This window comes from Neomonachus schauinslandi, chromosome 10, assembly GCF_002201575.2.
Source record: "Neomonachus schauinslandi chromosome 10, ASM220157v2, whole genome shotgun sequence".
Taxonomy (NCBI): Eukaryota; Metazoa; Chordata; class Mammalia; order Carnivora; family Phocidae; genus Neomonachus; species Neomonachus schauinslandi.
Genome location: NC_058412.1, coordinates 82,559,625 through 82,576,098, shown reverse-complemented (window position 1 = coordinate 82,576,098; position 16,474 = coordinate 82,559,625).

The window sequence follows — 16,474 nt, the reverse complement described above, 5'->3', positions numbered from 1 at the left end:
GCTTGCTGTCCTTTTTAAATAAAAGTGAGGTTCCTCATAAACCACCAGGAGCTCATAAAGGGGTTTGATTTCCTAGAGTCATGATAGATTTGCAGCAATCTATCCAGACCCTTTTACGTGGCTCCTCCTTCTGACCACAGACATACATTTTCAAGACAGGTGGCCTGTGTTGGGAGTAGTCTGGGGACATGAATGAGACAAAAGCTAAGTGGCCCACATGGGCACTGAACCCCTAACCTTCGCCTCATTAGCACGAAGCTCCAACCATCTGAGCTTACCCGCCACAGACTAATGATGTGTGCATGGAGGCACAGTCACATCAATCACATTTTCTGAAGCAAAACGCACCACCCTGAAAGTAACCGGAAGAACCATCCATAGAGGTCTCATCACTGAGGGAAAGCAAAGCCATCTTAATGGATAGCTGAAGTGCTTCTTTTCTATGAAGCATTCATTCATCATCCCATAAGCCAACAGGACTTGAAGATTCTAGGAATTCACATTAGCTAATTCATGCTTTTAAAAATGTACCTGTTCTTCCAGGTTGCTCTGGCCAGAATAGATGGGTTTGTGATTCCGAGACCTTAACTAGTAAAGCTTTTGAAAGTCCCCGGGTAGGAATTCTTAATCTGTTCTCGTAGATGGATGTTTTGTGGTCGTGCCTCAGCCCTCAGAGGATCTATAAGCTCCAGAAACGTTGTGTGTGTGTGTGTGTGTGTGTGTGCACAAGTGGATTTTTTTTTTCTTTGTAGAATATTCATAGTTTTCTTTAGACCCTCAGAGGTATCTGGGATGCAAAGCCTATGATCTGAAGGCTTACATCTATAAAGAAACTAAAAGAGAAAAATGTATTTACCATAAAACTGACACTAGATAAGAAGCCAACTGTCATATTATTTTTAATGATGAACAGAGGAGAAGGTTGATGCCATGGGAAACATATGCGAACATCTGATGGCCTGAGGTTGGAGGTGTACTTGTGTTGCAGAAGCAACTACATTCACCCGTAGAATGTATGAGTTTTTGTACCCCTTACCAGCAAGCAGTGGGGAAATCTGATGAGACTTCATACCTTGACACTAAAACTCTGAACTCGTATATGAGAGATCATGAAGAGTTAGCAGGAATGGCTAGTGGGCTGTGTTCTGGTTTATGGAAAACAGTTGCTCATTTTAGCCAAAAAAGACTACTTTGGAAAGGAGGAAAAGGGGAACTAATCCATGGTCTTCCACTTTCCCCTTCTACGTATTCTGGAAAACTCTCAGCGAGACTGAAGAGTTGGAATATGTAAATAACCTGGCATCAGAATAGGGCTAGAGGCCTCACCAGAGGAAAATAAGAATAAGAAAGGCAAGGAGAATAGAACACAGCAACTTCTCTTCGTTTACCTGGGGTCTATAACTGTGTCTGTGCTCGGGTGGCAGAGGTAAGTGCTCCTGACGGAGACTGTCAGACCCACACAGGACCGAGGCCCAGAGCAAAATGAGAATGCGGGGCCTTGTGTTTAAAAATTGCTAAGAATTTTAAAGTGGTGACAGGAGTGCATTCAACCAAACACAGGGCCCTTCTAAGTGTGGGGTCTTTGCAGCTGCCCATGAAGCCAGCTCTGGGCCCCTAAAATCTACCACATTACCATACAATTAAAAGTTAGAGCCCATTTTCACTGAGCTCCAATGCTGTCCTGTTCCCAGCTCATGATAAAGTTTCACTGGTCCACAAGCAAGAGCACATCTAGATGATCTAAATGTATTCAACACAAAGGTTCTTCTTTAGCTTGAGAGTCTGTCCTTGAGAATATTTTGATGCTAAAATGCCTTTTTTTTCTTGATGAACTGATAGGAAGAGTAGATGGTAGACATTTGTTTGTCCTATTTCCTTAATTGGTAAAATAAAGAGTTTATTAGCTATGTCAAGAATCTAATTAAAAAAGAATTACTGGTATAGGAGTCACTTGAGGTACATAATGTTAAATAGATAGACTGAAAAAAAACATGGTGTTGTTGAGTAAAACACAGAGTGAGATCTAAAGCACAATATCATACACGCACAAATAAAAATAACTGCATTTCAAAGATTTACGCATATCAGGGATATTTACCAAATGTGGGGTGGCGGAGGGGAGGAGAGAGTTGAGAATAGGGTTAAAGGGAAAATCATAAAATAACAAAAGGGTCTTGTACCAACTGATGTTCACAGTGTGCCTTAACAGAATCTAATTGATTGAACTTTCATCGCCTGAGGTCCAGAATACAGACCATGCCCCTACTAATTCTAGAAATTCCAACATAGCCACCTGTGATGGGTAGCCCTATGCCCCTTACTGTTTCTCAGTTCACCCCCAAACCAGCATTCCAATAGCACTTTATGGTTTGCAAAGTAATCTTTTCTTTATTAGCTCTTCAGATCCTTGCAACACCCTAGTGTTATTGATATTATCATCCTCATTTTACAGCAAGAAACCTGAAACTCAGATAGATTAAGGTAATTCACCGGTCAACAAAAACATGGTGGAATCTAGGTTCAGAGCCAAGTCTTCTGACTTTTATAACTATGCCTTTTTCAGTCTCCTCCCAAAGATCACCTTCCTCATAGAATGAGGTTCATCGTATGTTAAGGGTGCTGGCAAAATTACGAAATGTTTGCTGTTATGAAAAATCTACTGGTGGCATCTCTGATTGTACTTACAAATGAAGAAGGCATTCCTTCCGTCCGGAGAGCGACCTCTCTCTCCTTCCTTACTGTTCCTTCTCTCATCCTGAGATCCGAATTACAGCGCCAAAGTGACCCTCGGAGACATTTTGCTCCCAATTGGGACAAAAATCAAATAATTTTAGGAGAGAGTCATGTTTTAAATGATCTAGGTCTGATTTTCTAAGAGTCCTTAGTGTACACGTCATGTCTACAGCCTTGCAGATGGGCCATTTTTGCTCGTGGCTACCTTGAATCTCCCCTGGTGCACTAGTAATTCTTTTCCTGTCTTCAGAAAAACAGCTGCTCATATCCCAATGCATACCTGAACAGTGTTACAAAGCTCTCTTTTACTTGCCCTTCTTTAGACTAATTAAACCAAGATTCTTTTTGCATTTCCTTACAGAGACTATTCTCAGGACTTTAACCGTTTTTGGTTTTCTTTCCTTTGCACTTGACACTCTCTCATTCCTCCTTTCTCTTAGACGTTGTATGGTATCTTTAGATACCAACTGTGATAGCTTAGATCAGTGATTGTCAAAGTATAGGTTCTGGAAAGCAGCATCAGCATCACCAGAGAATTTGCTAGAAAGGCAAATTATCAGGCGCCACACCAGAGCTCCCAAATCAGAAACTCTGGCGATGGGGTTCTACAATCCAGTTTAATAAACCCTCCAGGGAATTCTGATGTATGTTAAAGTTTGACAATTACTTTTCAGCACTCGTTTTCCCCTCCTACTGCGGACAGAAACCCTTTTTAGCCCCATTCTTGTTGGGTGTGGCCATATGACTTGCGTTGGTCAATGGAATATTAGTCACTGTGATATAAGCCTTAAATGTGCTTGTGTGGCTTTGGGTTGGCTCATGTGCTCCAGTGATTGACCACAAGAAGAACATGCCCTGGGTCCAAGAGAGTGTAAGTTTATAGGGAACAGAACAGTTCAGTTTGTTTCAAAAAGAACTGGAAACAGAACTAAACTCTTCGATGTCTATCTCCCTTTTAGTCTTGACTCCATGATGGATAGTATATAACACACTGGGAAGCAAATACTTGTCCAGAGAATGAGCAATCTATTACTATGCTGTTAAAAATAAACAGATAAATAAATAAGTGGAGGTAAATGATTAAGTGAAGTACACTACATATTTTAAACTAACTTTGCTTAGATGATCTTTTGGATTCTTCAGGGGTAAAAGTAAACTCCAGTCACAGCAAATTGAACAAATAAAGCAGATTAAGTAAATAATTTTCTCACATTATAGGATTCCTGGAGACAGATCAATGTTGTCATTGGCTCAGTGGGTTGGTGATATCACAATCATCATGTCTGTGGAGAAGGGGCTGTCACTAACTGAGTTGGTCTCATACTAGGTATTTCAAGTAGAGGGTATTTATAAAGAAAGAGCAGAGACCCAAATGGGGGATTGAAAGCCTCCAAATCTTAGCAACAGCATGAAAGACCAGAGGGGTAAAGACAGATAATTCTGAGGCATATTCTACATAGATTACCAGAGAACTGCAGCAAATCTGAGTTCAGATGCCTACAGCATTCTCCGCTGCACGTGAGTACACCCTACATTATCTTTCTTCACTTCCCATAATCCCTACCACTTCTTCCGCCATTACTCCTGGGTAGATCACTTGCATCCACATCCTTATCTAAAGGTGCTGAAGATTACCCCTAATGCTTTAGAAAACACTTTTGAATTAATTAATTGTGTCTAGTTAGCTTATGGAAACATAAACAGAAATACCAAATTGGATCTCCTGGGAGAGGTCAAGCATGAAAATAGAAGTCTGAAAATTATGAACAAAAATGAAATTTATAAAACATTTAAGTGATTTTCATTAGGGTGTGAGTGGAGGGAGATATACTGCTGAGGTGAGGGCGGTGTATTGGATTTTCTAGACTCTTCCTTAAGACAAATGACAGGAACCTGAGCTCCGCAGAATACAGAGAAGTTGGATGGAGAAAGCACACAGACTGAAGAAAAGATTGAGAACCAATGTTTTATGAAGATAATCTATAGAAGTGCTAAATTAGTAGAATACAAAGGGCCATTTGCAAATAGGACAGCATGCAGTTTCTAGTGGAGATCTTGAAATATTGGAATGAAAATAGAGTCCTTTGAAAATTGTGGTCAGAGGAAATCTCTAGTAGGAGAGACTGAGAAGTCATTCAGAAAGTATTTATTTACTTGTTTCACAAACAATGCGTGGGGACTCTCTGTGACAGACTATACTTTCCAAGTATGGCCACAACATTACCTAATAGTCTTCTAGAACCTTGCCACACTCCCAGTGGGAGTAGAGTCTAATTCCCCTCTCCTAGAATCTGGATAAGCTTGGGACTTACTTGTAACTAAGAAAATGCAGTGGAGAAAATGCTATGTGACTCCCAAGCCTAGGTCAGAAAAGTCTTCATATCTTCTGCCTTTCTGTTGGAATACTTGGTCTTTTTTTTTTTTTTTTTTTTTAAGATTTTATTGGGGGGCCTGGATGGCTCAGTCAGTTAAGTGTCTGCCTTCGGCTCAGGTCATGATCCCAGAGTTCTAGGATTGAACCCTGCTTTGGGCTCCCTGCTCAGCAGGGAGTCTTCTTCTCCCTCTGCCTCTGCCTCTCCAACTCCTGCTCATGCTCACTCTCTCTCCCTCAAATAAATAAATAAATAAAATCTTAAAAAAAACCCAGAAATAGTGTGTTTCTTTTTTAATTAATTGAATTTAAATTAAAAAATACCATCAGCAATAGAATAAATAAATAAAATAAAAATATAATAAAGCATTAAGTCAGTTAAAAAAAAGATTTTATTTGGTTTAGAAAGAGCGAGCAAGGGGGAGCGGCAGAGGAGGGAAGGATAAGGAGAACGAATCTTGAGCAGAATCCATGCTGAGTGTGAAGCCCGATGCGGGGCTCCATCCTTCGACCCTGAGATCATGACCTGAGCTGAAATCAAGAGTCGGACGCTTGACTGACTGAGCCACCCAGGCGCCCCATAGAATAGTGGGTCTTGAAAACTTCAGTTGTCCTGAGTCATCGTCCTGTTCTGAGACAGCCATGCTATAAGGAAGCCCAACAAGCCAGACAAAGGGAGACCACATTGAGAGGCCCTGAGACCTCTCAACATAAGAGAGAAAGATGCCCAGAAAACCCCTCCCTGGCTGTTATACCTCTTGCATCTTCATGGGAGACATTGAGGCAGAACCATTGAGACTATGGGTCAGGAATTAGCACCCCTGCCTAATTCCTGACCTACAGAGTCAGTGAGAGATAATAAGGTGATTGTTGTGATATGACACAGCTGTGGAGAACCAGAGCACTGCTTTGGGACTAGGCACTATTTTATGTACTGAGGCACAGTGGTTTGAAAATAGAACTGTCTTTGCTTGCATGAGGTTTACAGACTAGGTAGAAACAGGGTGAAGATAAGGAACACTTGTCCAAGGGACAGGATGGAATGACTTAGAATAATAGAAGAGAAAAATACCAATGACCAGGTATGGACAGAATTTCCTTGGCAGTTTGGGTGAAGGAGAGGAAAGTGCCTTCCAGGCAAGATAAGCATTGTTCCTTTCCCACTTTCCCACTTTCTTGCTGCTGGATGGGATAGGATTGAGGAAGGCAAAGCACCAAGAAGGACAACATGGGAGGGAAAAATAGAAACTTGAATGCCTCACTGGGACAAGCGTAACTCGAGTGACGCAGAGGTGGTGAGTCAGTTCCTCGAGATGGGTTAAATGCTGTTACAATAATCCCCCTTTTGGGGGCACTCAGGGGTCATGCTTCCTTTCAGGTACTTATTGTTAAGCTGTGGGCAGAACCATGTGAGGCCGTGGGTGCTTTGTGGCCAGAACAAAGGGCAAAAGAAGTGTATATCCCCCCACCCCACACACATAATTTATAGCATTTTAATCTTCCTACTTGTCTCTGCTTATGAATTTCTTATAGAATTATTTAATGATGTGAGTTCAATGGGCAATTTTAAAATCTACTTAATTTACTATTTCTTTTCTCAGCGATGCAGTGAGGCACTGAATACCGTACTGCAGAGGTAGCAGCCTGAATGTGGGTGAGAGAAAAATCATCCAACACCAGACAATTAATACGTACGCTGGCTCCAACCCTCCATCCCCGGGTCCCAACAACCATGACAGGATGCTAGGGAGTTTCATAGATCAAAGAAAGACTGAATCATGTTAAAGGGACAGCATCAAACATATCTTCTGCCCAGTCTTGGAATGCCCCCCCCATGTCTCCAGATGTCCTAGGATGTGAACGGAATGAGTTTTACAGGGCAAATGCAATGAGGGCAAAGGAGCAGAGGATGTAATATTAAATTGAGTCAGTAGCCTGGAAAAGGAGACAGGAGGAATATGCCCAGTAGCACTGGGCAAACTTGTTACTGAAATAAGCTCAGGAATCACATGTACAGATCTCTGACATTAGTGAATATGTATTAGCAAACCAGGGTGACTATGAATATTCAAGATTCTCCTGAAAGGACCAACCACACCGAGACAAAGGATGGAGTAGGTGGCAATGAGAGGCCACACCAAAGCAGGTGTTAAGGGTCCTCGTCGAGCAGATATATCTGATTCATTCCTACTGGCTCTTCTCCCAAGACTCCCTATCAAAGCACTGGCAAAGCTGATAGATAGCAAGGCGCATCTCCCCTACGGGTGAGACATCCCACTCCTCCCAGACGACTCAGAGCAGCTCATGATGTCTTATGGCAAATCAATTTCAGAGCACTTGTTGTTTGCATGGGACAAAATGGCAGGTCACAGTTTCAAATCCAGGTAGGTCATAACTGAAGGGCATTACCTCACCAGGGACAGACTTCAGGTGACCTCTACACAGCCTCATATGAATGAGGCTCTCAGTTTCGGCTGGGCTTTTTACGGAGAGGTGTCTGCACTGCTCAGTTGATGCTAACTGTCGACAGTAGGAAAAGGTAGACACACACCAGCAGGGTTCTCCTCTCATCTTGATATATGGAGATATATACCGTGGGAATGTGTCCGGTCTTACGGATGGAAAGCCGCAAACATCAAAATCGTCAACTGAGCCATAAGCATCAGCATAAAACTCAAACCAGAGAGAGACTCAAATTAGTATCCAAACATGCCTCTGTTTCCTAGTGATCATTCAGACAGAGGTTCAATGGCTGGAAATTATTGAAATGAGGCAGATGTCAAGGGGATGCGACACATGCAACTACTTTCCGGCAGCCGACATTGCGCGCCTACGGTTTCAGGATCCTTGTTAAATCTCCACATTGTGACTAGTCCTAAAGTACCTGCAGGCGCAACTTTCCTCTTTGTCGCCAAGGTGTGCAAATGTATGAACGGAATTTAAAGCTCTGGGATTTGCCTGGAGCTGCATCATTTTTCCGATCGTTAGATTTAGGAGAGCCCTGGTGCCCCACCTCGACTGTGCGCTTCATTTAAGAGCACGATTCCCTTCCTCCCTGTCGTCCTTGGCTTCACTCCGCTCCTCCTGTTTAAACCGATGGGCCTCCATTGCCGCGGCTGGCGGAAGGGCTTGAAATATTAGGTTCCTTGTTTCTCAACTGAGTCCAATCAGGGTGGTTTTCCATTTTTCAAGCCAGCCTATGTAAAGCATGTAAGAGGTGACAGCTTTATGCCGAGTGGGGGTGGAGGGGATGGGTGTTGTGACGGTTTTTGCAAAGGTGGCCCCAGCAAAGGCATTCCTGGTCCCCAAGGAGACTGGAGGTGGGGAGAAGCTTAAATACAGTTTTGTTTGTTTGTTTTTTGTTTTTGCTTTTGATTTTTTTTTTAAAAGATTTTATTTATTTATTTGAGAGAGAGAGAATGAGAGAGAGAGAGCACATGAGACGGGGGAGGGTCAGAGGGAGAAGCAGACTCCCTGCCGAGCAGGGAGCCCGATGTGGGACTCGATCCCGGGACTCCAGGATCATGACCTGAGCCGAAGGCAGTCGCTTAACCAACTGAGCCACCCAGGCACCCTTGCTTTTGATTTTTATAGAATCAAACCACAGCAATGTCTTGCAACCTTTTGCCTATTCTAAGGACTGCAGCCTATGTTGGTAAGGAAGCTCAATAATATTTCCTACTTCAGGTGGGGGTGAGGGAGACCACCCAGAGGTGGCAAACAGATACAATGAAGCTACTAGTTTTGTTCAGGGGAAAACAATGTCTTTATATTCAGGCAGGATATATGACCAGATACAGTTAAGTTTACAAGGGATCTCTCTGTGTTCTAAAACACTACTGATAAAACCTGCACACTGTCCTGTTTCACGGCTGCCCCCTGAGCAAGGGCTTTGCTGCAGCCAGAGGGAGGCAGGGTCTCCTCCTCACTCACCTGCTGCCCGCTACCCAGCATCGTGAGAGTGAGCGGCTCAACAGAAAGACCTTCCTCCTAAAGAATTGCAAACATGCCCATGCTACTTTTTTTTTCCCAAGCAGTGCACATATTATTTTATGTTAAATATTCAACCTCAGTTAAATTCTGAAAATAGGAAAGAGGAACAAAAAATTGCCCAATTCAGTATCTGACCTCACCTTACTTTAGAGCATGGTTGGAAAAACCAGCAGGATGGCTTTCTTAGACTTACATGAACCTTCACTCCGTAGAGAATATTACTTAGAATATGTAGTTTTGGGGTGTCTAGGTGGCCCAGTTGCCTTCAGCTCAGGTCATGATCCTGGGGTCCTGGGATCGAGTCCTGCGACTGGCTCCCTGCTCAGTGGGGAGTCTGCTTCTCCCTCTCCCTCTGCTGCTCCCCCTGCTTGCACTCTCTCTCAAATTAATAAATAAAATCTTTAAAAAAAAGAATATGTAGTTTTTGTTCCCTTCTCTTCCTCTAACACCACCAAAAAGAAGGGAAGAAAAATAATCTGTCATATATTATATATACTTCAAGAGTTCAAGTATTTTTAAATGTAAAACTTTTAAGTGAAATGTAAAAAAAGTAGTTGAAACATATAAATATGTTTTTGACGTCACAAAAGAAATATTTCATAATTTACACTATCCATTCTTGAGGGAAGAACAACTTCACCACTCATGAATTATTGGTTTCTTCTTCATGGTTAAATATTCAGTTTGTCTGTCTGCTTCATATTTTTTCCATTGATTTTTTACACTCTTAGAAATAAGGAATACATTTCAAACTCAGTGCACAGGGGATTTTATTATAAATTGTGGCAAAGTGGCAAAACGCAGACTCCATGTGTTAACCTCCACAAACCAATGTGGGAAGCTGGATTGGTTAGTTCATGGTGATGACTGTGAATCCTCTGTGGATAATCTTCTAGAATCACATCTCTTAAAAATAATTATATCCATTTAACTTTCCTTAGGAAAATATGCTTAGAACTTTTTAATACTATTATCTGTTAAGATTTAGGTATGTGAAGTGTTTTTTTGTTTGTTTGTTTGTTTGTTTTATCACCACTAAGCTAAATTACCTATACATTCAAGGTTGTATTCAATTGCAAACAATCCCTAAACAATAGAGTGGCAACACTCTCTCTAGACGCTTGCCTAGACATTATATAAAAATGTCCAGATTGTGAACTTCATAGCTAACCTCCACACTGCTTGTCATGATTGCAAATACATAAACTTTCTTCATTCTTCTGTGGCTTGTTTGTATAAATTTCACGTATATAAAAACAAAAATAGGTATAAAGATGCTTGGTTTCAGAAAAAGCATGGTTTGGGAACAGATTGGAATTTGGGTTTTAGTCATCAAAGATGTGATAAACAACACTGGGCATTAATGTAGAAAACAGATTGAGCTTTTTAATGGGACATCAAATAAGACTTTATTAGCATCTATTAGGTTCAACCCAAAGCTCAGGAAATAGCATTAATGAGCATCATATATCAGTGTGTCTGTTATTAGATAACAGTATCCCTTAAAACTAGCAAGCCATATAGTACTTTATACTTTTTTACCTTTATCTTTAGAATTAGCTGACATTCTATCCTGTTACACTGGCCTTACTATTAGTAATAGTGAACCGATTTATAAACCCATTAGTGACACTTTTTCCAGAAGATAAAAACAGTCAAAATTATCTGGCAGCAATTAATCTTAATGGCTGTATGCAGTAAACAGCAATGGGCTAATTCCAGCTCTGTCAGCCCCATCAAACAATCCCGCATTAGGCAGCTTTTCAGTGATCCATTAAAGCATATTCAGAACAACAACAAATTCAATGCTGAAGGCATATGCACTAAACATTACAACAGTGATCTTCTGAAGCCATCATTATCTCTTAAATAGTACTTCCCCCATGTATTATCATTATGCTGTACATTAGAAATACTTTGATTAAACTCCCTTAATTCATAACAGACAGCTGCAGACCATTTATGCAGTTAATCTCAACACAACAGCTATTGAGGAAATATAACAAATGAACGCTGTAAACTGGAAGTCATCACTATGAAAGATACTGGCTTCCTAGCCCTCTTAGAGCAGAGTGCATCGTGAGGATGGGCTTCGCGCCTACAATAATGGGGATGAAACTGTTAATGACCTTCCACTTTCCCCGAAACATCTGTCCTGAGGCTGGTTGTGTTGTAGACCGGGCCAGGGCTGTGTTCTCTGCCCATTGGCCAATCCAAGGGTTCCACCGAGGGGGACTCAGGCTATGGTTCACTTCTATTTCCCAGCTTTGGCATTGAGAAGTCAAGGTTTTGGTCATACGAATAAGCTCCCCGATTTCACTGAATGGTGACTGTAGAGCACCGAAAACCTATTGGGTGCCTGTGTCGTCCTTAACGATGGCTTCTGATATCCTTGACAACAAGCGCAGTCTTTTAAAGCTTACTTCACAGTACTTGAAGAGTAGACGTACTTAAAAAAAAAAAAAAAAAGTCTACGAAATTTTCTCTGTAAACTTTCCCAGGTATGCACATATTTTCGTTTAACAATTCCGAAAAATCTGCATGCCGAAAAATCCTCACTCCTTCTCCCCGCCCATTTAAGTGGCCACGCCCCCAATTCATGTTCTGCTGAGTAAAATGTGCACTGGTTGAATTTGATGAACAAGAAACCTGTGTAAATTTTCCCCATAATACACCTTCACAAAATCTTTCCTTTTCACAGGTAGAGAAACCATAAACATGTGCATGAATGGGCTCTATGTGCCTGGCATTTTTTTTTCCCCCCTCATATAGGGTTTATTTCAAAGTTCTAAACCACAGACACCGTGTCTACCTTTTGATGAAATGGCCAACTAATTAAAACATAAATTTAGAGTCCCCTTGCCATCTCTGACAGTACTTTCAGCTTTCGGGGTTAGCATCAGTGAATTAAATACTGATTCCAAATGTAAAGTGCCCTCATTGTGGAGTGATAAGGGCTTAGCTTTCAGAGGAAAAGGCGGCTCCCTGCGGCAGTTTGCACTGAATGTTTACAGGGATTTCCACCATCGTGGCTAAATGGACCCATCCCTCCAAGATGTCCCCGAACATACGGGTATCAATGGTTGCCGATGTGTGGTGAGTGGATTAGCTGGGTGGAGGTAACCCGACCCTTCGGCTCCTCAGGTTACCGCTGATGTTTTGTAGAGACTCCCCTGCTTGCCCTCTCCCATGTTCCCACCCACCCCTCCTGGAACACCATGCTTTTTAAAAAAATGGCAGCTCTGGAAAACTTTTCTGAATTTTTCTCTCCTTTCCCTTAAATTTGTTTGAAAAGCATGGATATAGTGACTGCTTGTTCCAACCCCGTCCCCTATTTCTCAGATTTGCATTTGTGACAAAGCTGTGCCAAATCCCTCTTGGGTACCTGGATATCCTGAGGCCAATTTTAGGCAGGAAGGGCTATTGGAAACACCAGGATTCTCACTCATGTTGAAAGGTCTTCTCATCCAGGGCCTTAGCTCCCTGCAGGTGAGTTGGTAAGCTCTACTACCAATTGCTGAGTCACAAATAAGTTTGAGAAATAATGCCCCTCCTTCGAAGTTCATAGCACATGTCAGCGTAGTAAAGCTTCTGAGAAGTTCTAGAGCAAAGAAGTCTGTTTAACTGTGATTAACTCAGCATGCCCAAACCTACCCAACTGACATTTTTAAACATACAGTAACTGTCAACATCTTATGGGCTGCTAATAGTTTATAGAATATATGTTGGGACATGTTTTTCTAAATTTCTGCTTATAATATTTATGCTTCAAGATTAGCCTATGGTGGGAAAAAACAAGTTTGCAATGTGATTAATTATGCTTTCTTCTGATTTTTGTTTGTAAGAGTTGGTTTAGCTTAAAGATACTACCCTGTTGACAAGTGGCCATTAGCAGATAAAATTATGTTTGAAAATAAAAATTATGTTTGGAATTCAGAAGTTTGCTTGACTTTGGTAGATCTTGCCATTCATTCCAGGAATCCAAGTTTATCACACGATGTCCATATAGAAATTTTTCTGATTGAGACATAAGGTTTTCTTCAACTAATGATTAGATTTTTGCAACTGATGTTAAACATATGGATAATTCACGAATGTGCTCATTTACCCTGCTGTGGAACATTATCTTTAGCTACAACACAATTATATTGTACATCAAAAGTTCTATCTAGACATATTTACTATCTGCCTCTATTTAGAAAGCTTCAAGTTATGAGCAGGTAACTTCTACGTGCTAGTTTGAAATCTGCTGCTGGGAGTCTCAGCATACATTTCACCCCAGAAATGTACTACAGATAATGTTAATGATCTATATGGTCTAATAATGTTCTAGATCTAACTTATAAAGGTCTCCAATCCACTGCAACTGCATGACTAAAAAGCTACATACCTTAAATAATAAACTAAATATCAGTATTGTTGCCATGCCAGTAAATTAAACCAAATAGAAAAATGATAAGGTGATAAAATTAACTAAGAAATCTTTTTAAAGGTTTGGTCTAGAATGCTAATGCTTGAGGAAATGTAGGTTTAACTTAAAAGATGGGGTTGCAGATTGAGGGGTGTGTGTGTGTGTGTGTGTGTGTGTGTGTGTCTTCTGAAGCAAACTTGTAATTGCAATGTTTCTAAATGCTGTTCCAAACTTAAGTCCTGTCCCACCCCAGCCTTCTGTTCAGACATATCATGACAGGTTTTTTTTTCCAGGAAAAAGGGCTAAGGCTCCTGTATGGAATAGAAGAGAAACAAAGAATGAGAGAGAACAGAAAAAGATAATCTCCTATGAAATCTACGTAAGAATTGGCAGCAATGGGGAAAAGAGAAAATAGCTTTGAGGGTGTGTGTGTGTATGTGTGTGTGTGAGAGAGAGACACCTACACAGCACGTGTGTGTACACGTCCATGCACGCATGTGTGCACACACACCCACGTGCACACACGTACACAGAGGGAAAGAGAGAAGTCGTGTTCCTTTGATAGATTTAGATAAGATGTGAGTAGTGAAACAGAGAAAACCTGGGGGCCACAGCATTTACATGGTAATTTTTCTGGTGGTGAACATTTTGCAAAGGGAGTCAAGAATGGGAAAAACAGTCTTACTACCATAAGCCTGGTGTTCCGTTTGTCTTGAAGTGTGCCTCAAACACCTGCATAACCGCTAAGCCCCAACTTTTGTCTAATTCCTGTTGTCGAGTTTAGTTCGTGTGACTAAGTTTCAATTCCGTTTCCTTGCTTGGCTGTATGGTTTTCACTGAGCACTGGGCACCCCAACCTTTGCCTGTCTTTTCCCCCAGAAGGCTGAATCTCAGCCCCTATGTCCTACCCACTGCCTTGCCACCGGACACTGACCCCTGTCTCACACACCTCCTTCTTGCCACCTGCCTCTTTCTCCTCATGGATCCCGGCATGCTTTCCTCCAAGAGCTTCTTATCACCTGGGCTCAGGTAAGCCCTTCACTGCTCGCCTTGCTTCCAGTATTCCCAGCCCATGCTTTACACTGTACTCGGAGTCATCTGAGTAAACGCCCATCTGGGTTAGTCAGAATCCTCCTGAGTCACATGCTTGACAAGCTCCATGTTCTTTAGCATGACCCATTCCCTATGTCTCCTACTTTATTTTCTGCCTCCTCTGTTCCAGCTCATCTGATCTGGCTATTCCTCAAATGCACCGCACAAAGTTTACTCTCAAATCCATGTCTTCGCACATCCAGGTCCCCTCCCCCTAACTTCTTTTCCTATTAACTGCCTCCTACTCATCAATACTGAATTCATTTATCATGTCTTTTGAAAATCTCAGTCTCTGGCTAAGCAAGATGCACCTACACACTGAATTATAATTTGGTGAACTGTAATTACTTTCCTGTCTCACTTTGACCTGCTTGAGGACAAGGACAATGTCTTTCGTTCTGTATCACGAGCTTGTAGACTATTTCTTGGAACATAGTAGGTACCTAAAAAGTATTCTTACTATCTAGAGCAACGCCACGGTACAGCGATCACTCCCTTTCTGGCATACTGTAGAATTGCAGAATTCTTAAATGGTTAACAGCTGATCATTAGTTAATAGACATTAACTATATTATATAGAGAAAAGATATCAGTAGCATCCATGTGAAAAGATTACAAGCACAGATCTGCATGTGGTAGGATTGCAAGTGGTTTTATCCAAACTTTATGTGCAGGAACAGACTGCCTAAATTAAAAAAAAAAAAAAGGAATGAGTTACTTTTATTAAAATAAAAAAGAGGGGCACCTGTGTGGCTCAGTCGTTAAGCGTCTGCCTTCAGCTCAGGTCATGATCCCGGGGTCCTGGGATCGAGCCCCGCATCGGGCTCCCTGCTCCGCGGGAAGCCTGCTTCTCCCTCTCCCACTCCCCCTGCTTGTGTTCCCTCTCTCGCTGTGTCTCTCTCTGTCAAATAAATAAAATCTTAAAAAAAAAAATAAAATAAATAGGAGATAATTAAAAAAATAAAAGAAATGTCTCCTTAGCATGACTCACAGCTTTATGAAGGAACTGGATACCCAGGGCCCAAGGCTGCCACCTGGGTTGCTCTTGCTCTATTCTGCTCGTCCTGTCCCCTCTGTTTCTCCCCAAGCTGTTGTGCTGGGAGATTTGGCCCAGACATGGTGCCATTTGGTTCGTGTTTGAATGGGGCTGGAGCGCTTGCAACATCAGTACGATTGTCTGCTTTGGTACCTTTGTGCCTAGTGAGACTCCCACCATTATTGCCCAGCTACCCTCGTTGCCAACATATCTCAAAGTTGTGGTGGGAGGGATGCCAAGCAGTGCTAAAGGACTTGCTTCTCCTGGCATTCCTGGTGAAGCATGTATCCTAAAGGGGGAGAATCAGGGTCAGTCATTTATTTGCTTCAAGACACGGTACCAATTTCTCATAAGGAGGCAGAATGGGTGGTTTACCAAACTAAAATAAAGGAATCCAGCCAAACTCCCCACACAACTTCCCTCCAGCAGCAAAGTGTGTCCTGAGCATTCCTCTGGATCATTAAGACAGCACCTCTGCCCACTACGGGGCTGAGCACATAGCCCACTCCATAAATGTTGTTTATGGGCTAGTCCTTCTGAGTTCCACTGAATGGACCTTTCATTCCTCTGAAAGTTAGCAAATTCTCTTAAATAGCAATGCAATATTTAATGTTTTTTTCCTAACTCTACATCTACAAACATATTGAAGAAAATTGGTGTACTGGTCTAATACCATTAAAGATGATGAAGAAAAAATGTAATGATACTTGAAACAGTCTAGCCTTCTCTGTCAGTTCATGACAGCATCAGGTGACCAAAGTCTTGGTTTAATGACAAGGTTTATTGATATGCTAAATTAATGAAGTTCAACAAACATTGAATGGGTGCCTAATACATT